This window comes from Castor canadensis, chromosome 8 (assembly GCF_047511655.1).
Source record: "Castor canadensis chromosome 8, mCasCan1.hap1v2, whole genome shotgun sequence".
Classification (NCBI taxonomy): Eukaryota; Metazoa; Chordata; class Mammalia; order Rodentia; family Castoridae; genus Castor; species Castor canadensis.
In genome coordinates, this window is record NC_133393.1 from 41823548 (window position 1) to 41849880 (window position 26333).

The following is a 26333-nucleotide window of genomic DNA, read 5'->3' on the forward strand; positions in this document are numbered from 1 at the left end:
GGTTCATAGATCACACTTCACTACGGATTTGCTTCCTGCTTATTAAACATGTAATGCAAAGGTATGAAAATACCTCTTGAAAAGTGCTCTGGATTGGCATCCCAGGGTCTCCAGGAGATGATCTGAGGGGTGGTGGGTAACCTTATCAGAGGACCCCAGGACTGCCCCTCCCAGGCTCCACGTGGGAGCAGCCATGGGAGGAATGAACAGTTCAGGTTCTAGATGCTCCTCCAGCCATGTACCTGAGCCAGCTGGGCAGGTGCGCTGGGGAGGAGGAGGGAGCATTTCCTCTGGGAACAGTAGGTGATGGGGACCAATGAAGCAGAAGTGGAGCTCAGGGGTGGAGAGGGTGGGGCAGCACAAAGGGCCCACAGGGAGCAGGAGCCTGTGGGGGCATGTGGTGATCACATTTTGGTCTCTGATAAACACTGTGGGACGGAGACAGATTATGTCAGTTGTTTTGTCACCCGAAAATCTCCACATTCTTTAGAAGTAAGTTATTCAGGGGGAAAGAAGCCAGTTATAAACTAAGGGAATTACTTTATGCAAATTCAGATACAGATTAATTAGTTACACATGCACACACAGACTGAAGAAGAGCTAGAAAGCAAACAGAGTCCTGGGATGCTTCTTATTCTGTCACCCTCTAGCTGTGGGACCCCAGTCAAGTCACTTTGCCAGTCTGAGGAAACACAAACATCTTAACTATTCTGATTTTATAGGTTCAGCTCTCTGGGTTATCTTTAGGCACAGCTAGGTTGAGAATCACTGATTATACATTTTGGAACTTATTATTTAAAAATGTTAGAGCCAGGCATGGTGGACATGTCTATAATTTCAGCTACTCAGGAGACAGAGGAAGGAGGCTGTGAGTTCAAGGCTAGCCCAGGTAGTAAGCAAAACTCTACTTCAGAAACAGAACAGAAACAGAAGGGTAGGGATTGTGGGAATGTGGCTCAAGAAACTGAGCGTTAGCTGAGCGTGAGTGAGGCCCTGGGTTTGATCCTTAGTACTGCCAAAAAAAAAAAAAAAAAGCTATATTTTAGCTCTTTTTCTTAAATGATAATGAATTAAGTGGAATGTGAGAGGAAAATAAATGTCAGGTCAGTTGCACTCACCTATGGCTTATTGAGAACTTATTAATAATAAAACAGAGACATATGAATCTCAACTCACAAGGGTAAGCAGCATAGTTATTCAGAGAGAAACCCAGGGGTAAAGTGGTGTAAGGTTTGTTCTGGGAGTGCAAGAGCTGTCTGAGCCATATAAAATGACGTGATATGGTGTCAAGAGGGCAGAAGGATGTAGAAGCAGGATGGGGATGGCTGGAGAAGGGAACAAGGACTGTGTGTTAAGCTGGAATACTTTGCATGATTGAGAAGGTCTGCTTTAGCAGCACAGTGGGAAGAGTGGGTAGGTAAAGAGAAGCAGGGTATGTCATAGAGCTCTTGAATGACATTAAGCCATCCAAAGGGACAGAGGTACCTTAGCCACATAAATTGAACAGATTCCCCTTAATAGGCTTTCCAAAACTACAGACCAAAATAGACGGGCCTGGTCTACAGCAGTAAGAAGTGGGCTATAGTTAGGCTGGCAGAGCACTGGGTCAGGAACCTAAGCTGCTAATAAATATGAGTGGTCTCAGGTTGCCACTCAGCCACCCAGATGTCTCCTGCCACACTCATTCAGTAACAATGGAGCCACAGCTCATGGTCAAAAGCACCTGCTAGAGGCTGGAGATGACAGAGACCAAAGGGACAGTTCTCATCCTCAAAGAGTCCACAGACTAATGTGAAACTCAGCCCATCATCAAATAATGCTAGTATCTAATAGGTAATTAAACGTTGAGAAATGTCATCTTAAAAGGAAGGGGCATGGTTCTATCACTGCATGAGAAGTAACATTACCTAGTAGGGTGTCATGATCTTTTCTGGGGGAGATCCTTGAGCTGAGATGTGAAATCTTGTCTCTGCACAGAGCTGTTGAATAGGGCTGAGCTGCTGGCCAGTGGCTTCTGACAGGGATCATGGTGCCATGGAAGAACAGCACTATGCTATGCTATAGCTACAGCTGCAGCCACCAGTCCGGTGGAAACATTTGAGAGAAGACTGGAGGGCAGGGAGGGCTATACAGGACCTCCTGGACCATGTTATTCTAAACAGGATGGGAAGAAATGATCAGATCTGAGATCACTTGAGTGTGGAGAAAAGACTGGAAAGAAGCCAGTTACTAGGTAATTTGCAGTCACAGGAGGGCAGAATGGCATCTTAGACTAAGATGTAGCTGACAAAGGAGGCATTCACGATGTAGAGCAGGTGGCAGCATTGACTCTAACAGACAGTAAGGATCGCAGAAGGCACACGTGAAATGAGAAAGGGTAAGGATGACTCCTTGGCTCCTTTCTTGCATCAGTGAATGAAAGGTGCTTCAATGACCAAGGCAGGAAATACAGGATGAGAATCAGGTTTGGAAGGATGATAATGAGCTCAGGTTCACCGGGTCCAAGAGGAGAAAGGAAAGCAAGCTAAGGGAAACTCAGTGAGACTGTGCTGTGTGGCACAGATGACGTCAGACTCTTTCATACACCAGTGCTTCTCAAATTTTTCCATGGAAATATGCCTTATGGCAAAGGAGGAATGCCAGAGGCTCAAAGGGCATGACCTGAAGGTTTTGTCCCAAGTATGCCATTTCTTTGACGTATTGAGTTTTTTTTTTTAATATGGTGAATTATAACGCATTTGCCTAGCATGTGCAAGGCCCCAGGTTGGATCTCCAACACTGTCAAAAAAAATAGAATTAAAGTGGACCTCACATATATACATATATATCCCCTTCAATTTAAATAAGAAAATAACTCTCCCCACTCATCACCAATTTCCAAGTGAAATTAACATTCCGGGAAGAGCTGGCTTACTTAATCAATGGCTTTGCCTCTTTCCTGGTAGAAAACCTTGTGCCCACAGGAGATATACACACGTCATTTGCAAAGAGTGGAAAGTCATGTTACTTAACCTTGTCCTCACCATAATCCTGTGACATATTTAAGTCCCATTTCACCTGAGGCCCAGAACAATGAACCTGCTCAGTCATACTGCAGAGACTTTAATGCCTCTGCTCCTTCCCCGTGACACCATATTGTGGTCGGGATCATTAGAAAGTATGTGAAAATGGTAAGGCTCTAACAATGGGAAGCAGTCTCATTATTATTTTACTCAGGGGTGAACATCACAAGAAAATCACATAATTATTTTATACTCAGATACTGCTTCCTTTTAAGGCACTGTTTTCCTACTCTCTTTTAACAAGTGTGATGGCTAATCTTAATTGTTAGTCTGATTGGCTTGAGAAGTGCCTAGAGATTAGTAAAGCACACCTCTGGGTGTGGCTGTGAGAACCTTTCCAGATTAGATTATGAGGGTTCTGACCTAGTCAATGATTTAATCCACTGATGGATTCAAAACTACTGGGAGGTGGTAGAAACTGTAGAAGGCTGGAACTGTCTGGAGGTAATTAGGTCATTGGGGTGTCTTTGAAGGCCCTATCTTCACTCTGCTTCCTACAGCCAAGAGTTCAACAGCTCTGTTCCATGAGGCCCTCCCTGCCATGATGGACTGAAATATCTGAAACTGTGATCTAAAACAACTCCTTCCCCTCTTAAGCTGTTCTCTCAAAGACTTGGTCACAGTGACAGAAAAGTCTGACTAACACAACAAAGTATGCATGATGCCTCTCTTCTAATCTTACTTTCAGCTGTCTTGAAAAGTGAGTGCTAAGCTGAACTAAAGTCAAAGTTAAGCTCACCACTAATCTGGGGAGTGAAAGTAAGTGGGCTGTCTGGTACAGAAGGACACCTCAAACCATTTGACCTGGTTTACTACTGAACCATAAAACAGAAGAAGAGAGAAGAAAATATAACTGTTTCCTTTTCAGCGAGGCTGTGGTCCAACCCTCCAAATGATTAAGCAAAAATAGAAAAGGTAGAAAAGAAGATAAGAGAAGAAATTATGAAAAATCCAAGAAGTCAGGAGAAGAGTGGTGTGATGCATACTGTACCTGTCCAAAGGACAGTGGGAATAAGGTAACTCAGGTAATGAGAGCTGGCACAGGAGAGCAAGCTCTGTCTCCCTGGTTTGTGAAGGAAGAGAAAACAAATGGAATTTCCTCTACAAGTGGTGTTATATAGAAAACATCCCAGAGTCTGTAAGTGGTGTCAGAAAACAGCCCAGAGAGTAACTCCAATAACAGAACGACATTGCGCCAGTTTAATCAGCTTTGTGACTAGTACTTTCCAAACCACCAGTGCACTCCACACCATATTTCCTCATTACGTTTCCTTAATTTTATTTTCCCAGTCTCCCTACCCACATGGGTTTGTGATAAGCAAAGGAATCCTATGCTTCTTTGACATCGATGAATTTTAAGTAAGCATCCTGAGCTGGGGGTGTAGTTCAGAGGGAGAGCACTTGCCTAGCACATGGGAGGTCTTGGGTTCCAACCCCAACACCAAAAATAAAATAAATTATACATACATAGAATAAGCACCTTGGGCTCATTCTCCTTAGTGATGTCTGGGTTAGATGAATTTGTCTAGAAAACTTGGGTATTTTCTTTTTATTGTTTTCACATATACCCACTTTTAACTTTTTTATTTATGAAAATATTACACTGTAAAAAATTCAAGAAATACAGAGAAAACAAAGTTCTTTTTTTGCTTCTCTCCCCTTATGGACTCAACTCACTAACCCCACCACTACCATACTTTGATACTTTCATTCTCCTCTGTGTTCTGACACCAATCATATCTCCTTTTTCTTTCTTTCTTTCTCTCTCTCCCTCCCTCCCCCCTTCCCTTTCTTTTTCTCTTTCTCTCCTTCCTTCCTTCTTTCCTTTCCCTTTCTTTCTGTCTTCTTTCTCTTTCTTTTCTTCCTATCTATCTATCTAATCTAGTGCTTTAAAAGACACAAATGGAATCATCTTACACATACTGTTCTACAATTCCTTCATTTTTCCCACATGAATCAGTTTTTGGGACTTCCCATCAGTACATACTGGACCATCTCACTCTTTTTTATGCTGCATACTATTTCATGGGATAAATGCACTACAGCTTATTTAATCAGCTGTAGCAGCATTGAATTTAGGTTGCTTCCACATTTCTGACAAATGTTATTGCCATGAGTCTCCTTTTTTAGTCACCATGGGAATGTGTATAGGGATTTTTCCAAACTATACAGCTAGATATACAGTTTCTGGCCAGGGAGTTTTCTAGGTGCTCCCAGTATTGATGGAAGAAAGAAACTCTTGAGTTTCAAAACTTTTCAGTATTGCTTTTATATTAAAAAAAGATAAGAAGTAGGGAAAATGCAATATTGATGCCGGAACAAGTCATTTGGTCTTATGAAGAATACCAGAGCTGAGACTTGTTTAGATTCTTCTCTAGGATAATCTATCTTTGTTGAATTCCCTGCTCAACTGTCTTTAAATTACATTCTGAAGGAAATAGAAGTTTGGAAGGGAAAAGCAATTGAGAAATGATGAAGTGTGCAGCAGCCAAGTGCAGAGTCTTTTACCTTCAGTTCTTAAAATCATCAATTACAAGTAAAATCTGTAGCTTTTATCCTTTTAAGTTTACAGCTCCAATGAAAGGCAAATTTTGGCTAGAAGTTTACATGTGACAAACTTCCAGAACCTAGAACATGTCTCTACCTCCCATCTGGCTTTATCGTTAACATGATGCAACAGTCATAGACTAGGAAGTCTCCAAATGAGACTCAACCAACACAATAAAGCCATGCATCTATCCATGGATTTGGTACCTGTGGAGGGTCCTTAAACCCATCCCCCAAGGACAACAAGGGGCAACTGTAGCTAGATGGGAAGGGACCAAGCTCTTTCATGAAGAGCTTTCTGGTAAATATTTGAATTAATACAACCAAAAACTTCAAGCCATTAGAATCAAGTGAGGAAGCCCTGACTTAATCATGAAAATGAGCAGCCATCCTTACTAGATATGGTCAACCAAAATGTACAGGAGACACTCAAGAAATTCCAAGACAACAAAAATAGAGAATGTGAAAAGAGCAGCCATCTTTCTACCTGCTGCTCTCCTTGTGGTCCTGGTGAAACTTCAGTCAGCACAGCCCTGTGATCCAGAGCTCCCTTTGCTGGGAGCTCACTGGTACATTCAGTCCTTATTCTCGTTGCCCAGTAAGTAAAGATGTAGACTTGTTTAACCTCAAGCAGCCCAGTAACACAGAGAAATGCTTATGGTTTTGATATAACTGATATAAAGAACATGTTTTGACAATAATTCAGAAAGCACAATTTCCTCTGGAGTGACAGAATATAAATACAGATCAGGTTACTTTCTTCTTTTCTACAGGAGAAGTGCCTGCAGCAGATCTTGTATATGCACATGTGAAAAGGGAAGCCTCATTTCAGGCTGTATTTAGGCTGCACTGTTAAGAGTACCTTCTTATAGATAAAGAAAATGTGACATATGAAGTATTATTCTGCCATTTAGAAGAATGAAACCATGTCGTTTACAGAAAAATGGATGGACTGGAGATCATCGTGTGTAGTGAGATAAGCCAGACTGAGAAAGACAAGCATCACGTGTTCTCTCTCATATGTGGGCTTTTTTAAAAAGCCATGAAAGAAGAGGAACTATTACGGACCAGTGTGAGGGAAGCCAGTGGAAAAGTGTAGGTAATGGTGTGTGGGGGGCAAAATAATCAAAGTACCTTATGTACCTGTATGAAAATGTCATAATGAAACCACTATTTTGCATAATTAACACACTAAAGATAAGTACATTCATCATAGATTTTGATTGTACATTGGTTTGGAAAAAGTCAGCAGGAGAAGCATTTTGGGGTCAACTAGGTAAGTTGACCCAGTATGAATACAGACTCGGTATTAAATTGTATTCAGGAATTACTCTCAGTTTTGTACACATGATACTAGTTTATGGTTACATAGGTCATTTTCTTTCTTTTTTTTTTTCATTTTCTTTACTTTTTTAGACATGCATGATTAAAGAGGTCTACAATTGACATCAAAACACTTCAAAAAACAAACAACAGATCTGGCCATGACTTAGTAACTATTAGGTATGGTTATACAATCCTCTGGACTTCTCTTATGTTTGACAATTTTCATATGAAAAGTAAGCACCAAATGAATCTTACAATGTTGAGTTATAAAAGCAACACAAAAGAACACATATGCTGTGATTCCATTTGTATAAAGGTCAACAGCAGGCAAAAGCTAACTCTATAGGGTTTAGAGACACACTAAGCTTTAGAACTACAAAGAAATGCATATGATTACAATAAAAGGCAGGACAGTGGCTACCTGTGGTGGGAAGGGGAATTGCCATTAGGAATGGACATTGAGGGGCTTCCCGGTGCTGGCAATATTTTATTTTTTTGACTCGGGCTGTGTTTACATGGTATTATTCACTTTATAATCATCAGACGAATTCCATATGGATGCTTACTCCAGTTTTTCAATGCATTTTCCCAAACAAAACATTCAAAGGACATTCTTACTCTGCTTCCCTTTGTACCATTGCAAAAGTCTCCAGAGGGGAAAAAATCTCAGTCACCATATACTGAAATCATGCAGTTGTCTAGTGAACTAACTGCTGCTGATGAGAGAAAGGGGAATTATAAGGCAATAAATGCACAATGTGCCTTTTCTTGGTCATTTCAAGAAGGTCAGACAAGAGTATGGGAGGGTTACTCTGAACATTTACTTAGTCTGTTTTCTAGTCCCCATAGAGCAAGACAGGGCCTGAATTTTTGGGCTAAGAAAACTAGCAGAAAGTTTTAGACGTGAGTAATTAGCAAAAGTAAGGATTCTGAATTTGATAAACAAGATCTACTGTTCTTAGAGTCCATCCTCCAAGTGACAAGTCAGAAACAACTTAGAAGAGACAGTTCTGCAAGAACCAGGCTTCTCAGCTTTGTGAGTATATCCAGGAACATCTATGCTCTGGATCACAGATTCTGTTTTCTGTCTCTCTATTCTAATCTGCACAAGAAATTTTGAATCAAATTCTAACAGAATAAACATTCATTGGCTTTTCTGAGCTCTATGAGATGCAAAAGAAATAATTCCTTTTCCATTTATTGCCCCCTTATAGAGGAACATGGTAGAACACACTTAAATAAAATAAAGATCTGCAACATTAATTTATGTGAAACTCCATTTACAACCTTGACTTTGTTTTTTCACATATATATCACCTATGGTGGCAGATTTTTTTTTCATTAAACATAAAACAGGTGACTCTGTGGCAGAGAGTGTAATGGGATGGGAGTGCTGACGTGAGTTACAAAGGCTCAATGCTTGGGGGCTTGTTTCTATTACTTGGAAGAGAGTATCATAACATCTAATTTTTGTTTGTTTGTTTAGTGACTGTGCTCAGATCCATAGTTCACATTTTCACCATGTTCTCTGCTGCCTCCAAAGCTCCCTCAGGAATAAAAAGGAAATTCACTGGGTTAGGACTGAGTTTATCCTTCCAGATGTAAGAAGCATAATGGTGTACTGTATTTCATTCCAGACACCTAATTATTATTAATCGCTTTGTGCTAGAAGTGTATTGCCTCAGGCACTGAAGAATGGAAATCTGAAATTTTGCCCAGAATAGTTTAATGCCCCAGCCACCACCTGTTACCTAAAAGATAATAGGGCCCTTGTTCAAAGGGTTTTGTGGTGCCAAGTTCATGGAAACAAACTTGCCTGCTCTGCTGCTTGCTTTTTGGCTCACGCTCAGGTCAATCCTACAAAAATGAAGTCTAGAAGACAGTGTTAAGACTTTTAGGGCCTTAAAAATCATGCTTTCCTAACTCTTTAAAGACAGAGAGAGATAGCAGCACTAGGCTGAGGGGTTTAATTTGATTATCTGTTGTTGCTGGGGATGGGACCTAGGGTCTAGATCATGCTAGGCACGTGCCCTGCCACTGAACTGTACCCCCAACCCAGATTGAAGGATTTTATTCTTTTCTAGATTCAGAACTAAAGACAGCTAGTAACTGTGTACCACAATTTAAAAAAATCCATATGTAGTTATGTCATATGTCTATCCAAACACATATTTTGCCTGAAGGGGACATTGTGTGAAGGCTTAGTATCATCCCATCATCACCATGGTCACACTTCTTATGCACTTAGGACCATGCAATACGTGCTTTTCATGCAATACTTTATGTAGATCTCGTGATAACTGCAGAACATAGGCACGATAATCTCCACCTGGCAGATGAAGGTGGTGTTAAATCTGCCCAAAGTGCAGAGCTGGTCTTGAATGAACCCAGGCTATGTGCTTCTGTGAGTGGACGCCAAGCAAGACGATACTGTCCTCCTAAGCCTTTACAAGCTAGGAATATGCCTCACAGTTAGTCAAGCCTATGTGCAAGTGAACTCACTTGTACAGATAAGCTATGACATATAAAGAACTAAAGATACACTTTTTTGTTCTTTCCTTAGCATGATTTTATAGCATATGGTATTACCAGTCTTCTTGGGTTGCCATAACAAAATCTTAGAGATTGTTTAACTTAAACAACATCAATTTATTTTCTCATAATTCTGGAGGCCAGATGTCTAAGATCTAGGTGCTAACCCTTTCAGCTTCTGGTGAGGGCTCTCTTCCTGGCCTGCTGTTGGCATCTTCTCAGTGTGTGCTTGCATGGGATTGCTTTGGTGCATGTGCAAAGAAGGGGGGGCAGGGAGGAAGAGAAGAGAGGAGGAGAGGGAGACAGAGAGAGTGTGCTCTGTCTCTTTTTATATTGACACTAATCCTATCAGATCAGGCCCCAACTCTTTACACCAAACACACCCGCACTGTGCGTTAGGGCTTCAACGTATAGATTTGGGGATAACATAAACATTCAGTTCATAACACGTGACCTGTGGTCATTTCTTAAGTCATTCTATTAAGTTTTGTAGCAAATTGCCATTAAGTGAGATTTCACATATGATGGGATGGCTAAGCACAGCCCCTTGCACATAAAACACAATAGCCATGGTTGTTATCACAGGGTAAAGATCTCTTATCCGAAATTCTTGGTTCCAAAAGGGTTTTGGATTTTGATTTTCTATTAACTTGGAATATTTGTATAGATATATTTAACTATCTTTGGGATAGTTAAGGCTACATGCAAAATTCATTTATGTTTCATATACACCTTAAACATAAGGCCTGGAGGTAATTTTAAACAATGTTTTTAGTGCACCTGAGTTTTGATTGCAATTCATCCCACAAGGTCAGGTATCGACTTTGCTTCATCATGTTGACACTTAAAAAGTTTAGAATTTTGTATTTTGGACTTTTGGATTATGGATATTCAACTTGTATTTGCACTCTCCTACTTTAGAAAAAACTAAACTGTTCAGAGGAAACAGTTACAAACTTACAATCTTACTTTTTATATATTTATGATAAAGGAAAGCAAATATCTGATCAGTTGCTTCTCAGAAGTCATTTCAGTGGCAAGAACAATATGCAGACCTACTGTTGATTTCAATGACTAGCTTTGAAATACTGAGTTGCATCGACTTATCCCTGGAGCTCATAGGAGACGCTCACAGGGAGGAAGTATATAGTAACAGCTTTTTAAAAATAATCAACTGGATAAGCATCATTTATTCGCAGACCCTGTTTCATTGCAGTGCTAATCCTGACTTTAGTTAGGTGACTCTGTATGTGTGGATCCCAGTGTAGATGATTCCTTTGGTTCTGTTGGTCAGTTGTCACCTATCCTGCACCCAGCCACACTATTTCAATCCTTGTAGTCCCATGACTAGTCTTGACAACTACTGGCATGTATCCTTTAACTTAGCTTTGCTATTTTTGATTTTTTGAACTTCTACACATATGTTAGAATTGGCTTACCAATTTCCATTAAAAAAATCTATTGAGTTTTTGGTTGGCACTGCATTGAATCTAGAAATCAAGTCTGGGGGAACTGGCATCTTTATAATATTGAAACTTCCAGGAATACAACACATCTCTTCTTTTTTGTTGTTGTTGATCATATTACAAATGGTATTTAAAAATTATTTTTCAATATGTGTGGTTGGTATATAGAAAGATATTTTATTTTAGATACTCTATCTTTGGGGAATTGGTTCTAGGTCTCCTACAGATACCAAGTCTTTATCTAACATGGTGTAGTATTTGCATAGAACCTGTGCACATCGTCCCATATGCCTTAGATCATCTAGATTACTTACAATATGTAACACAATGTAAGTGCTATGGAGATAGTTGTTATACTATACTGCTTAGGGAGCAATGACAAGAAAAAGAGTGTTGTGTTTAGTACAGATGTAATTTATTCCCTAAATTTTCTATTCATGGTTAGTTGACTTCATGGATGGGGAACCTAGAGATATGGAAGACTGACTATATTTACCTTGGGTCTAGGGACTTTGCTAGTTTATCAGATTTTACTGTATCTTTTAGGTACATAATTGTGTTACTAATATTCCAAAATAATGGCTTATTTATTGCTTTTAAAAGCTAAACCTCTTATTAACTTTTTTCCTTTACAGCTCTGGCTAGATCCTCCAGTGCTATGTTGAAGAGAATTATAGCCCTTCTTTTTTTTTTTTTAAAGTTTTTAAAATTATCATATTATTATTGTACTCAGGGTACATTATGGCATTTACAAAAGTATTTACAATGTATTTTAGTTGAATTCACCTCCTCTATAATTCTTCTTTATCTCCCCTTTCCTCCTTCTTAGAATAGCTTCAACATTTCTCACTGTTTCATTTTCATACATGAACACATAATATTCCCACCATATTCACCCTCCTACACCCTTTCCTCACATCCTCCCCACTTCCACTGGTACCAACCTCTAGACAGGACCTGACTTACATTCCTGTCCTCCACTTTTAAGAAAAAAAGACATTTTTGTTTAAGATATCTATAAAGAGTTTTATTATAACATTTCCATGTTCATATACATATATGTTATATCCTGAATTGATTCATCTCCTCCATTATTCTCCTTTCTATCTTAACCCCCTTCTTATGGTGAGCTCAACAGGTTTAAAAATTCTGTATTCATTCTTGTATAGAAAGTACATTACCCATGTTCACTTTCTTTACTTCCTTCTTTTACCTTTCCTCTCCTGTTAGCGCTTTCCCTTTAGTGTGACCTGTTTTTCATTCTTGTCCTTCATTGTTTAGGTGTCTGTTTGTTGGTTGGTGGGATTTTTGCCTATCCATACATTGTGCTTAAGTCAATGTAACCCTCCTCCACTGCACTTCCTTGACATTTTCCCTCTATCCTGTGTTGTTTAACAGTTTTCAGTGTCCTTGTGTCATCTTGTTCTTATACAGATATGATGTATTTCATTATTATTCATTATTTTTCTTTCCTTCTTTTCCTCATTCCTTGGTCTCCTCAACCAGTCCCACTTTTGGATACATGGTCTGTATAGATTTCTATGTATATATAATATTTCTTGTATTTGTATTGGGCCTGTATTCCAATATGAGAGAAATAGCACTTCTCCGAATCTCAAAGTGAAATCTTTGACTACTTCACAATTAAGTCTGGCATCTGCTGTGAGGTTTATTTGCTCATTTATGTCTCGGTAGGTACCTTATACCACAGTTTAGAAGTACCTTTTTGCTTCCACATTGCTTCAAGTTTAAATAATGTTAAATTTTTATCTCCATCTATGAGATGATCATACAGTTTCCCCTCCTTCTGCTGGCTGTATGAATAATATTGATTCTGAATATTAAGCCAACTTTGTATTCCCAAGGAAAAAAATTCAACTTAATTTATTCCTTAAAATATATTATTGGATTCATTTTCCTAATATTGCCTATAAAATTTTTACATTCACATAATAAGAAATGTCATGTTATAATTTCCCTATCTTATATTATCTTTATTATACTTTGGTATCATGCTAGCTTTTTAAAACAAGTTGAGACGTCTCCTGGTTTTCTATCTCCTGGAGTCAGTTTGTGTAAGACTGAAATTGTTCTTTCTTAAATATTTGAAAGAACTCATTAATGAAGCTACCTGGGTCTGAAGAGTTCTTTTAGGGAAGACTTCCAAATTATCAGTAGAATTTGTTCAATAGAAATAATAGCCATTGTGCTGTTTCATCTTTCTTTTAAAGTGTTTTAACTGCATTTTAGTTGAATAACAAAACCTTTCAAATTTGAGAAAAATGCCAGGGAATTTAGCAATGTCCCTTCCTATTCTGCACACTATACCCACTTTATATTTTTCTGTTTCGCCTTCCCAGGCTTGACAAAGTGCTTCAACCAGAAACAGGGTCTGGGATTGGCTGTCCAGTACCCCTCACCCCAATGCATCCATCGGCTAGTGATAAGAACACTGCGGTCAAATACCCATTACCTTTAAGTAGGAGAACTCGATTATTAATGTGCCTTAGGGAAAAATGAACCCTAGGTACCTGCATATCATCCCTGAAAAAAAAAAATCCCAGGATATCTAAGTGGCAGGTATGTCAATCTAACTGCAATTGGAAAAACTGAAAAAACAAAACCACTGCAGACAAAGAAAGCACATGTATCAGAGAAGAAAGCCTTGAAGCTCAGTGTGGCTAAAGCCTTCCTGCTTTTCTAGAACAGTCATCAGTCCTTACTGTTAGGATAAGGCTGTAAGACGTTGCAAACAGACTTCTTCATTCATCTTTTGTGACTGCAAATTCTGATCTTCGTTTCTGATGGATATTTTTGCTCTGCTTTTGAAGTAAAAACAGGATGCACCATGGAAGCCAATAAACATGCAATCCCAAATTCACAAATAAAAATGACAGATATTGTTTTCTTTCTTTAGCCTGGACTGTGTTATTCTGACAACCCAAATGGTACTTTGTTCTGGAATATTGTCCAGCAGTTTCCCAGTTGGAGAGATGAACTCCCTCCCTGATTTGAGTTGGGTTGATCCAGTATAGGTCTGGGCTGAGGCAGTGATTTAGAATTCAAATTCTGATTCTTGGCACAATCTTGAGTAAATGAGGGAATAAGGTATTTGGTTTGGATGGGAATCCAGCACATCTCAATGGTGTACAAAAGCAAATGTAAACCTTCAAATCATTGTTCTCCTTCTGGCAAACTCATCATGGGGACTGTGCTGTGTCTCAGCATCAGATTAATAGAAAATCTTGCCTGGGGTTGTATCTACACGATAATACAAGAACAAGTGATGAAAATACTTATCAACTTGATTTGATTTTTCCCCCCCTAACTAAAAGATCCTGTCACCTAACAGAGGTAACTAGATAAACTAATTGTTGTGAGGCCAGGAAGCCAGGGGTTAGACACAAACTTTTCTTGGACTCTCCATCAAATGCATCAAAATGATCAGCTCAATGACACATGAGTTAAGTTTTGTTTTAACTGTAATCACAAAAATCATGCAACATAAAATTTATCATCTTGAAGTTTATGACACAGTTCAGTACTGTTAATGTGTTCACATTTATTGTGCAATCATCTCCAGAACTTTTACACATTGTGAAACTGAAATTCTATACCCACCCAACAATAACTCCCCTTACCCCTCTCCCCAGACACTGGCAACTACCATTTGACTTCCTGTCTCTGTGAATTTCACGTAAGTGGATACATACACTATTTAGCTTTTTTGTGACTCGTTTATTTCACTTAGCACAATGGCCTCACGGTTCATTCATGTTGCACAATATGTCACAATTTCACTCCGTTTTTAAGGCTAAGAGTTCACTGCATTAAATGCCACATTTTCTTTATTCATTCATCTGTGGACAGATGAAACAACCTTTGGGTTGCTTCCACCTCCTGGCTTTTGTGACTACTGTTGCTATGAACAAGGGTTTGTAAATATTATTTTGTAAACATTTTAAAATTGAGACTCTATTTCTAATTGCTTTGGATTCAAAGAATTGTATTGATCAAAGATTGTATCACCATATGATCTGCTGGATCATGTGGCAATTTTATTCCTACATTTTTTTTTAAGCAGTATTGGGAATTGAACTCAGAGCCTCGTGGTTGCTAAACAAGCTTTCTACTACTGGGATCACATTCCCATTCCCTCTGTTTCTAGGTTATCAGATAGGCTCTCCCTAACTTTGCCCTGGCTGGCCTTGAACAGAGATCTTTTTATCTTTACCTCCTGAGAAGTGGAAATTACAGCTGTGTGCTATTTGTACATTTGTTGAGGAACCGCCATACTGTTTTCCATAGCAGCTTCACCATTTTACATTCCCATCACAGCACACAAGGGTCCTACTTTGTCAACATTTTCACCTATATTTGTGTTGATTAATTAATTTTAATCCCAATGGGTATGAGGTGATCAGCATATTGATATGTCAAAACTCAGGGAGAGGAAAATTGTGAGAGTCCAGATAATATTTGGCTGCAAGCTTAAAGTTGCCATTTCTTCTCTCAGAGCACAGAAATAATATCACAAACGAATGACTTCCTTTGACCCTTTGGCATAAGAGTTTTGATTTTTTTTTTCCAGATAGAAAGTAGGGAGGGATGGGTTTTATGAAAATGAGGATAAGTATAAAGGATGATGAAGAAACCTGGTTAGCTGACATGTACTTGGTGTCTTTCTTTGAAGCTTCACTGGGGCTTAAACGTTGGTACTTTTTCAAATTGAATTCCTCAAATGAGATGGTTTTTGTTTTTGTTTTTTGAATACATATAGATTCTGTAAGCCTTCTAGTTCCATGATTCAAATAGACAGGATAAGTATAATGCAAAAAAGAACTAGTTTGTGAATATGTAGAACACGCATTCATTAACTTTTTTTGTAGAGGGCCAGGTAGCCAAAATGTGGACCATACCATCTCTGTGGAAGCTATTCAAATTGGCAATGGCAGCCATAGGCAGTACACAAATGAATGTGGCTGTGTTCCAATAAAACTTCATTTGCAAAAACAGGCAATGGAATGGAGATGGCCCATGGGTCATAGTTTGCTAACTACTGTTGTAGAAGACCCAAAGGAAAGAACTTGAAAATTAGAGTTTTCTCATAAGTAGAAAGAAGAGGAGTAAGTCTTGGAAAGGATATGGAAGAAAGGAGATTAGGAAATACCATGAAGGTCAAATTTTGAATAACATCCAAGTTCTCGCTGTTCTATACTTCTGGCTTTGTGAAAACCCCATTGCACCTTATACAAAGAACATGAGAGGATTAAGGGAAGGTTATGTTTGCATTTGAGGTACAGTTAAGTCACTGAAATGTTCCCTTTAAAATCTAACAGGTCTACACAACCATTTCAAAGAAGTTTTTAAAAATGTTTTAATTATTGCTTTCAAAGTAGAATGCTAAATATTATCAAATTAAACATAGTACTCCCAAAAATTTGAATGACATTTTGAAACAGGTGAATATTAACAAAAGGAACTTAAAAATGGGGCTGGGGAAGTAGCTCAGTGGTAGAGTGTCTCTCTAGCACACAGGCCTGGAGTTTGGTCCCCAGCACCTAAATGTAGTACCTATATCTTTTTCCTCATGACTAAAGTGAATTTTATAGGAATACCAGAGGAAAATCTTAGGAAGGGTGCTTTATCTCCTTGGAAGGTTCATGCCAAATCAGAGTCAGACTCTGCCCAGGCTTCTATGCCAGCACCTTGCAGAGTGATATTTCACATTAGGCGGGAAGGCCAACCACTCCTCAACTATGTGCTGTGTCTCAAGTCCATGAACGAGTCGTGAATAAGTTATCTACGGGTTTCACTCATTCTCTCTACAAGTTTTGCTCTCAGCACATCCTGTATTGAAGGCATAGAACCAGGCATTGGAGATGGAGTGGTGGATTAGACTTCAATTTTGGTATTAACAATGCCAGGCAAACCACCACCAACAGGTGTTGGCGAGGATGCGGGGAAAAAGGAACCCTCTTACACTGTTGTGTTACAACTACTCTGGAAAAAAATTTGGAGGCTACTTAACAAGCTAAACATTGATCTACCATATGATCCAGCAATACCACTCTTGGGGATATACCCAAAAGACTGTGACACAGGTTACTCCAGAGGCACCTGCACACCCATGTTTATTGCGGCACTATTCACAATAGCCAAGTTATGGAAACAGCCAAGATGTTCCACTACTGACGAATGGATCAAGAAAATGTGGTATCTATACACAATGGAATTTTATGCAGCCATGAAGAAGAACGAAATGTTATCATTCGCTGGTAAATGGATGGAAGTGGAGAACATCATTCTGAGTGAGGTTAGCCTGGCCCTAAAGACCAAAAATCATATGTTCTCCCTCATATGTGGACATTAGATCAAGAGCAAACACAACAATGGGATTGGACTTTGAGCACATGATAAAAGTGAGAGCACACAAGGGAGGGGTGAGGATAGGTAAGACACCTAAAAAATTAGCTAGCATTTGTTGCCCTCAACCCAGAGAAACTAAAGCAGATACCTTAAAAGCAAATGAGGCCAATAGGAAAAGGGGACCAGGAACTAGAGAAAAGGTGAGATCAAGAAGAATTAACCTAGAAGGTAACACACATGCACAGAAAATCAATGCAAGTCAACTCCCTGTATAGCTATCCTTATCTCAACCAGCAAAAACCCTGTTCCTTCCTATTATTTCTTATACTCTCTCTTCAACAAAATTAGAGATAAGGGCAAAATACTTTCTGCCGGGTATCGAGGGGGTGTGGGGGAGAGAGAGGGGGCGGAGTGGGTGGTAAGGGAGGGGGTGGGGGCAGGGGGGAGATATGACCCAAGTATTGTATGCGTATATGAATAATAAAACAACAACAACAAAAAAACAATGCCAGGCAAATCATAGCTAATACTGCTCTGCCAAGAATTCTGATTCTGGTACCCTAGTTTTAGTAACTCAGCCCTTTTCTTGTTTTGATGCTTGAACTCCCTAGTATTAGGGACCAACACCCTCCTGTTTCATAAATTTCTTCTAGGGATGTTTTTTCCCTAGGATTTTGCTAGGGAATATAATTGTGTAAGTGAACCTTCAGGCGTGTGGCTAAGTCTGTTGCATTCTTCCTCCTACACTCCCTATACCTGCCCACAATACTGTACTCTAATTGCTTGCATTCAGCCAACCTCTATGATTTTTCCATTCCCTTAATTAAGTATGCACCTAATTGCTATATTAAATTCCCTTTTGCAATGAACTCGAGTGATACCCCAATCATGGTGGGAAGGTCTGTTTTGGCTGGGGGTGGGATGGAGGAAGCAGTACCATCTTTGGATATGGACTGGGATAGCCAAATGAAAATGTCTTATGGTCAACTGAATGTATCTGCAGAAATGACAAGAAGTCAAAAGCAAAGAGTCAACCAGGCTTCAGTATAATAGCAAGGAAGGAAATGGGCTCCCCAGAGAAATGAAATCAGGCAAGAAATAAGAAGGCGGTAATGACACAGCCTTAGAGACAATCCCAGTGACCAGGCTTGAGGAAGAACATTCAGCAGAAGCTACAGGGGAAAAATGTCATCAATATGTCTGTGCTATCTGAAAGAATGAACAAAATCCACAGTTAACTTATTCAAAATCTGTCTTATTCATTTAAACACAGCAGATAGTTGAAATCTGGCTTTAACATGTTCTGGGGTAGCACATTTTATGTAAGGGTATAAGGGTGATATAATTATTTTGAATGACTCCTTTAGTGGGATTTGCTTCATCATCAATAAAAGTATAATTTCTGCATTTTATTTATTTTTTATTTTTTAAATACACAGCTTATGTTTTTTCTTTCAGCAGTAGTAGGGTTTGAACTCAGGGCCTCATGCTTGTTAAGCAGGTGCTCTATTGCTTGAGCCACACTTCCAGCCCAATTTCTGCATTTTTAAATGTTCATTTATAGTTATTCTCATTTCCTAATTTTCATAGGTGAGAAAAACTTTGAAAATATGGCAATTACTATTCAAAAACTTGTATGAAGATTTAATTTGTGAAACCTGCCTATAATGACTTATTTAAGTACAGAGAAAATACAGAATTTTCTTATACTACCAAGACTTCAAATATAAGAAATAGATATGTAGAGGAAAAAGGGGAATTTAAAAAAAAATTCTAAGTCTGAGATTATGAATTTGAGGTGGGAGTGTGACTGGATTGGCTACACTTAAGAGCATACCAGGTCTTGTTCTTTTAGAAAACACCTAAAAGTTTATGCAAAAATGCACCCATACAAAACTGCACGTTGGATAAATTCTCTAATGAGGTTGTTACACTATTTTCAAGCTTCACATTTTTAGTTTATAGAAAGTTTAGCTAAAATTTTAATTTGTCTCCATGGAATCACAAAAATATGCAAGAAAAAGAAAAAAGTCCTCCAGACTAGGGGCTGAAGCTAGTGGAAGAAAATGTCTTTCACACTGTGTCATTTTTCTCCCCAGTTCAAAGAAACTCCTAGAATAGTGAGTGATACCAATAAATTAGAAAATGAAGTTGAAATTCAGTTGGTAGTTTTCTTTAGATTGTATTTTAAATTAGGAGGATTTCAGCCTTATTAATGATTTGAAACAGATTTAATGAAATTTCTTCCTGTGAATACAGGAAAACCTTCAAAGCAGTCTCTAGAGTTTTAAATCACTGTAGCAGTGTTCACTTGTCTGTATCAGCCAAAGTTCTAGACGTAGGAAGCTAAAAGGCAAGGAAGCACCAGAATGAATGGCACAAATCCACATATTAAAACTCATATGGTTAAATCATGGGGAGAGCTCCCCAAGTTCCCATTCAGAGCTAGTTTACTTTATTTTACTTTATTTTCAGTTACAATTTAGGTTGGCATTTTTTTTTTCTTTTTGCCATCCAGTTTCCTAGTGCATATGCTATTAGAAACATCATTCAAAAGCAAGAAGTTGGCCAGGTATGGTGGTATATGTCTATAATCCCAGCTACTCAGGAGGCAGAGGCAGGAAGATCATGAGTTTGATGTCAGCTGAGTTAAAGTTAGTGAGATCTTATCTCAAAAACAAAAATGCTGGGGTCATGGTTCAAATGGTAGAGCATTTGCCTAGCAAGCACAAGGCCCTAGGTTTCATCCCCAGTGTCACAAAGAAGACATCTTCCTCCAGCCTCTGGCAGCTCCTGTGAACACAACCATTCAGGGATTGAGAGAGTAAGAAGCATTTTAGTGAGGATCCTGATGCAGCAAGCAAATACAAAACTAGGTTAAATGTGCTTCAAGAACAAACTGGAAAGTACATATTTTAAAGAGATGTTTATTAAAGATTGATTATAAAATTCTTTAAAGCACCGAAAAGAGATACCTTTTTGTTTTGGCAAAAACAGAATACCTAACTTCCTAAAGCTTAATGAAGCATTATATTTCCTTAAAAATATAATTTGATATAAAAGCTAACTTTTTATAATTTGATAAAGCTAACTGTGTGCCTGGTTCAAAATACAAATCTAAGAAATCAACAATTTAATAACGATATATTAATGTCAGTATTTTCTAAGCACTTCAACAACTTTGACTGCTATCCTCTGAAGTTCAGAGTAGTAACTTTTTCAAAGTGGCAAAACCAGAACACAGTCCTCTTAATTCCACCTTCAGCATTTCAGGTGTGCCTTATTCCAATCTGGATTCCTAAAGGCCAGAGGTACTAAAGGTTTCTGGTAGCTGTCACTGAGACCATCAACCACCTAGAGAGGAGGACACTCTGGCAGTTCCTCATGGTCTCTGCATTCTTACTCAAATCTTCTTTGATCAAATATGAGAGCATGTAAATATGGCTCTAATGAAGCCATAGTTTTGCATAAACTCCCAATGCAAAGACTACCACAAAAAATATACCACAGTCTTCAGCCATCATGTATCACCTATAGACGATACAACATTGGAGACGTGTGTGTGTGTGTGTGTGTGTGTGTGTGTGTGTGTGTGTGTGTGTGTACATATATATACTTGGGTGGTGGTGGTTCTGGGGTTTGAATTCAGGGGCAAGGCAGGTGCTCTGTGCTTGAGCCACACCTTTAGGCCTTTTTGCTGTGGTTATTTTGGAGACAATCTTTCACTTTTTGCCCAGGCTGGCCCGGACCTGGTCCTCCTATTTTACATTTCCTACAGTTGCTGGAATGACAGGGGCGCAGCACTTTTCTGTTGAGAGAGGATCTTGTGAACTTCTCTACCCAGGCTGGCCTGATCTCAGCCTCCCAAGTAGCTCAGGATGACAGGCTTTCATGCCACCATACCCAGCTATGCACTAAGATGGGGTTTTTGCCTGGCTGTCCTCTATCCATGATCCTCCTGACCTCAGTTTCCCAAGTAGCTAGGATTAGCGGTGTTAGCCACTAGCACTTAACTTTATGTTTATATTTTTATGCACAAAAGTTACTTTAAATTCTTTCTGTAAGCAGTAAAAATCATGTAAATGTCTTCATACTAAATGAATATATGGTAAGTAACAAACAGGTATGGAATCTACTATTTTATGAAAGGATGACAAGTCCAGGAGTTTCTCTTTCAACCTTCTAAGAAACAGGCTGACGGAAGTTTTCAGGGGCTCTCATGCTCAAGATTAACTCTTAGAGAAGGGTATAACTGAGGCTAAAGCTAAACTCCACAAATCAATCCACCAATATCAGATGTGGACAAAAATATTGTCCATGAAATTCTCCTACTTTGAATTTTCATTCTTATTCCTTAAAAATAGCCTGACAGGCATTACATATTTTTACATTAAGGAGTCAGGTAGAGAAACAAAAAAGGAGAAAAGTACTGTTCAATGGTTAACAGTCAAAATTTGTCCAAAAAGTCAATATCTGTCAAAACCTAAAAAACTCATAGTGAACCAATTTGCTTTCATAGCCAATTTCCATATGCATCTTTAGAAATAGTGTCAATTGTTTGCATATAGATAGAATTTTATAATATATGTTATATCCCAACTACAGACAGAAAAGGCAAATAAGAATGCTTGAAGCCAGGAATGGTGGCTCACACCTTAGTCCCAGCTACATGGGAAGCTGAGATTAAGAAGATTGCAACTCGAGGCCAGCCCCAGCAAAAAGTCAGCAAGACCCATTTCAACCAATAAAAGCTGGGACTGGTAGCATGCACCTGTCATGCCATCTACACAGGAAGCTTAAGTAGGATGATTGCCTCTGACTTCTCTCCACTGAGATGGGAGCTCATGAATAGTAAGTAATGTTTAAACAAGGGTAAATGCATCTGTTTCCTCAAACATCTATCTTGTGTGAAAGTGTTCCAAATCATTTTCTCTAGCTTTTTTTTGTTTTGTTTTTTTCCTTTTTGGCAGTATGTGGTCTGAATTTGGAGCCTTGTGCTTGCTAAGCCAGTGCTTGTCCACTTAAGTCACACCTCCAATCCTACTCTAGCTTTTGGAGATATATAGTACACAACTATTGTCTACATTTCTTGCCCATTTTAAGGAATAAGTAAATCAATTCCCTCTACCTTCCTTCCCCTTCTCTTTCTTGCTGCTCCTCCCAAACAGTTACTTGGCCCCTACAAGATTCCAGATACACTGATGTTTATTATTACTTCAATATAAAAGTGATAAAGCAACTTCATGAACCATAGACTAATGAATTCCAACACACACACACACACACCATCAATTAAGTGATATCACTTGAGCCACTTCTTTTTCTTCATTCATGGTATTTGGTCTGAGTCCCAAGAAGGAAATCTTACTTGAATTAGATAAACATTTAAAAATATTATTAAATTCTTAATGTTACTACCAAATGTTAACCAGGCACAGACACACAACCTGGACCTTGTCCTCATGGAATTATCTTTATACAAAAGGCTTTTATTGAACCTCGTCTGTGTTCAACAGAATATTTTTTAAAACTCAAGAAATATGGCACTAAATGTTGGGGATTTCTAATTTAAATCCTTTAATGTAGAGTGAATTTTTCATGGAGTATTAGGAATGATATATCTCTTCCTTTGTCAGAGGGAGACAGAAGATGAAGTGCTAGGAGAAGCAACTGTATTAATGGTCACAGGATTTCTTCCACGGAAGGGAGCGTAAAAAAAATGACTGACTGGTAAATGAGCACAACCTCAAAAGGCTGGATGTAAAGGGAAAAGCTGTAGGAAAAAAGTGTAATAGAAAGACTGCCACTGTGCTTGCAAGTTAGGACCTCAAAATACAAATGCAAGTTAGAAAACCTGCAGGTGTGCAGGAATTCTCAAGAAAACTCCTTTCCAACTCCTTTTTTTGTGTGGCAGGACTGGGGTTTGAACTCAGTACCTTGCACCTGCCTATACCTCTCAGCCCATTTTGCTTTAGTTATATTTCAGATAGGGTCTTGCATTTTTGTCCAAGGTCAGCATTGGACTGCGATCTCCCTACCTATGCCTCCCTCAGAGGTAGACTGCAGACACTTGCCACCACATGCACCTTGTTGGTTGAAATGGGGTTCTTGCTAACTTTTTGCCTGGGCTGACCTCAAATCACGATCTGCCTCCCAAATAGCTGGGATTGTATACATGAGCCACTGTGCTTGGCAGAAAACCTCTTTCAAACCATATAAAATTCCAACTGTAGCAGGAAGCAATTGCATCACTGTGAGTCTCAGTCCGGCTAACTTCCCTACCATCAGCAGTGAGTTTTCACCTTTCGCTGTTGACTCAGTCCATCCATCTGCCTCCCAGCTTGGAAAGTTTGCTGACATTGCTCTCTGCTCTGGGATCTCTTTGTTCCAGTAGGGCCATGCCCCACCACCCTTTTAATAACATCTTACTGGCCCTTCGGGAAGCATGGGAGACAGTCTCGTGTTTACACCAGCAAATGCAAGTCCTCAGCTTGCATTTGAAAATTTGGAACTTGTATGAACTGTTGATGTCTTCCCCAAATGCATACATTGGAGAGCTAACCCCCAGGGTGATGGTGTGTGGGGAAGGGATGTAATTAGGTTGGATGAGGTCATGTGGTTTGGCCAATAGGATGAAATTATTAAGAGACAAAGACACTTACAAGAAGAGAAGCCAGGGAGCTTGCTGGCTCTCTTCTCACCACAGTTGGTGGGGAGGCTGCAAGCCAGGAAGAGAGTCCTCACCAGAACCCGACCATGCCTTGTTCTTGGACTTTCAAACTTCAGAGATGTGAGAAATAAATGCCTGTGGCTTAAGCCCCCTAATTATGGTATTTTGTTATGGCACCTCAAGCAAACCAATATAGCTGTGTGTCTTTCAACAAAAAGACTTTGTAGAGGGGCTGGAGATGCACCTCAGTGTTTCAGCACATGCTGAGCATGTATAAGACTCCACATTTGATCCCCAGCACCCTGAAAGCCTTTACAGATAGAAATGAAACAATAGCTAGTGATAAAAAATCCCAGGCTGGGTATGGTGGTACATCCCTGTAGTCCCACCCACTCAGGTGGCTGAGGTAGAATGATAGTTTAAGTTCAAAGCCAGTCCAGGCAATAAAATGAAACCCACATTAAAAAACCAAACAAGCATACAAACAAAACACACCGCTGGGTAATTAAAAATAACTCTGAACCGAATCCTCATGGTAGATGAGCATTTAAGCCAGTTGACTGAGCCACTGCTGACCAATGACCACTGCACTTAAATGCTAGATGCCCTCAAATGGTTTAGTGTTATAGATAACACATTTGTATGATTATTTTATTCATCTGTTTAAGAAGTGAAATGGAAACACATGCTATGACTGTCTTTAATGGCTTGAACCCCAGGGAACACCATTTCTTAGGGATGCCCTGGCTGTGTGAAGCTGTGCTCTGTGGTTCTTCCAAGTCAGCTGGATGTGGCCCGGCATCACATTCAGTATGGGAGGTCCTCATGGTTTGCTTCTGGCAGAAAGGCTGTGGGAAGGGAGAGCTGCCCAGATTCTAAGTACTGCTGAAAAATGAGCTCTTGATGGCCCAGCAGCCCCTGACTCCTTGGGCCCTTCTGGGGAGTCCATTACCTCAGCCTTTGGATACTGGGAGCACTGTTTCCATGGATCATTTGAGTGAGAGAGAACCTGTCGCTGTCCTGGTTAAAAAGGGAAGCTCCTCGGCCCCTTTGAGACTTGGGCTGACTGACCTTGGGAGCAGGGGCCTTAGTCTTGAAACTAACAATTACAAACGCTGTCCTGCCTGAACTGAAGGAAACACCTGCTATCTGCTAGATGCCACACCTACCCTTCAAACATCTGGGCTTTGCACTGCTGCCCCAGCTGTTCTTTACGAACTACTTCATATCATACAAAATGTACATCGAGCCCCTTTCATGTCTCCCCACTGCCTACAGAATAAATCCATAGTCACCAAGTTGGTATGTGGTGTCCTCTGCCACTTAACCTCAATGATAGCTCTAATAATATGCTATGTAGTACATTATACTAGTTAACTCCTTTTTAGTCTAACAGCCATATAGTGTTATACCATGTATGATTATAATCGTTAATCACAGTATTAGATATTACAGTTTTACCAGTATTACATATTGCTAAGGCTTGAATGTGTCCCCTCCAAAAGTTCATGTATTGGAAACTTACTCTCCAAATTCACGTAGTGGTATCTGGAGGTAGGGCCTTTGGGAGGTCATTAGGGTGGGGCCCCCATAATGGTGTTAGTGGCTTCGTAAGAAGAAGAAGAGAGACCTGAGTCAGCAGGCTTGCTCTGTCTCACCATGTGATGCCCTCCAGCATATTACTATGCTGTACAAAGCCCTTACCATATGCCCAGCAGATGTGAGTGGCATGTTTGTGAACTTCTCAGCCTCCAGAACTGTAAGCCAAATACATCTCTATTCTTCATAAATTATTTAGCCTCAGATATTTTGTTACAGCAACAGAAAATGCACTAAGACATATATCATCAATAATATAATGAGGCATATATTACAATTAAGTTTACTACAAAGTAACCTCTGAGGCACATACTGAAACTGGCCAAGGCCTGGACATAAATTCCTTAAACAACAAAGTACTCAAGGATGGTTTGGAACCGACTTTTCAAGAAGGGACCTGAGCGGAAGCAGTCAACTCTTGACTGCTCAATGTCTTTTTCATATCACAAGCTTGAAATCCTGAGTAAAACATGATAACTTCCCCCAAAAGAAACATGTATCCTGAGAAGAGTCATGAGGACCATTTATACCTGCACAAAAGAACTTCAAAAGTCCTCCCTCTCTCTAGTCAATCAACAAGCAGCTTCTCCCCACTCCCTTCCTATAAAGTCCCCCCACTACCAACTGACTGGAGAGGCACACAGAAACTCCTTTTCACCTCCTGGATTTGTTGGCAGTTGACTATTTGACACAATTTTTGTTTGTTTAAACTCTTACTGCCACAGTCCTGACTTCTGTGTGTGTTAGCATCAAACCCTTGCT

At 39.4% G+C, this 26333-nt stretch overlaps 1 protein-coding gene across 7 annotated transcripts in view; it reads right to left on the minus strand.

Moving 5' to 3' along the window:
• Phactr1 (phosphatase and actin regulator 1) overlaps positions 1-26333 on the minus strand; it is a 535805-nt gene that overhangs the window by 118787 nt on the left and 390685 nt on the right. The gene's annotated exons all lie outside the window — the stretch shown is intronic.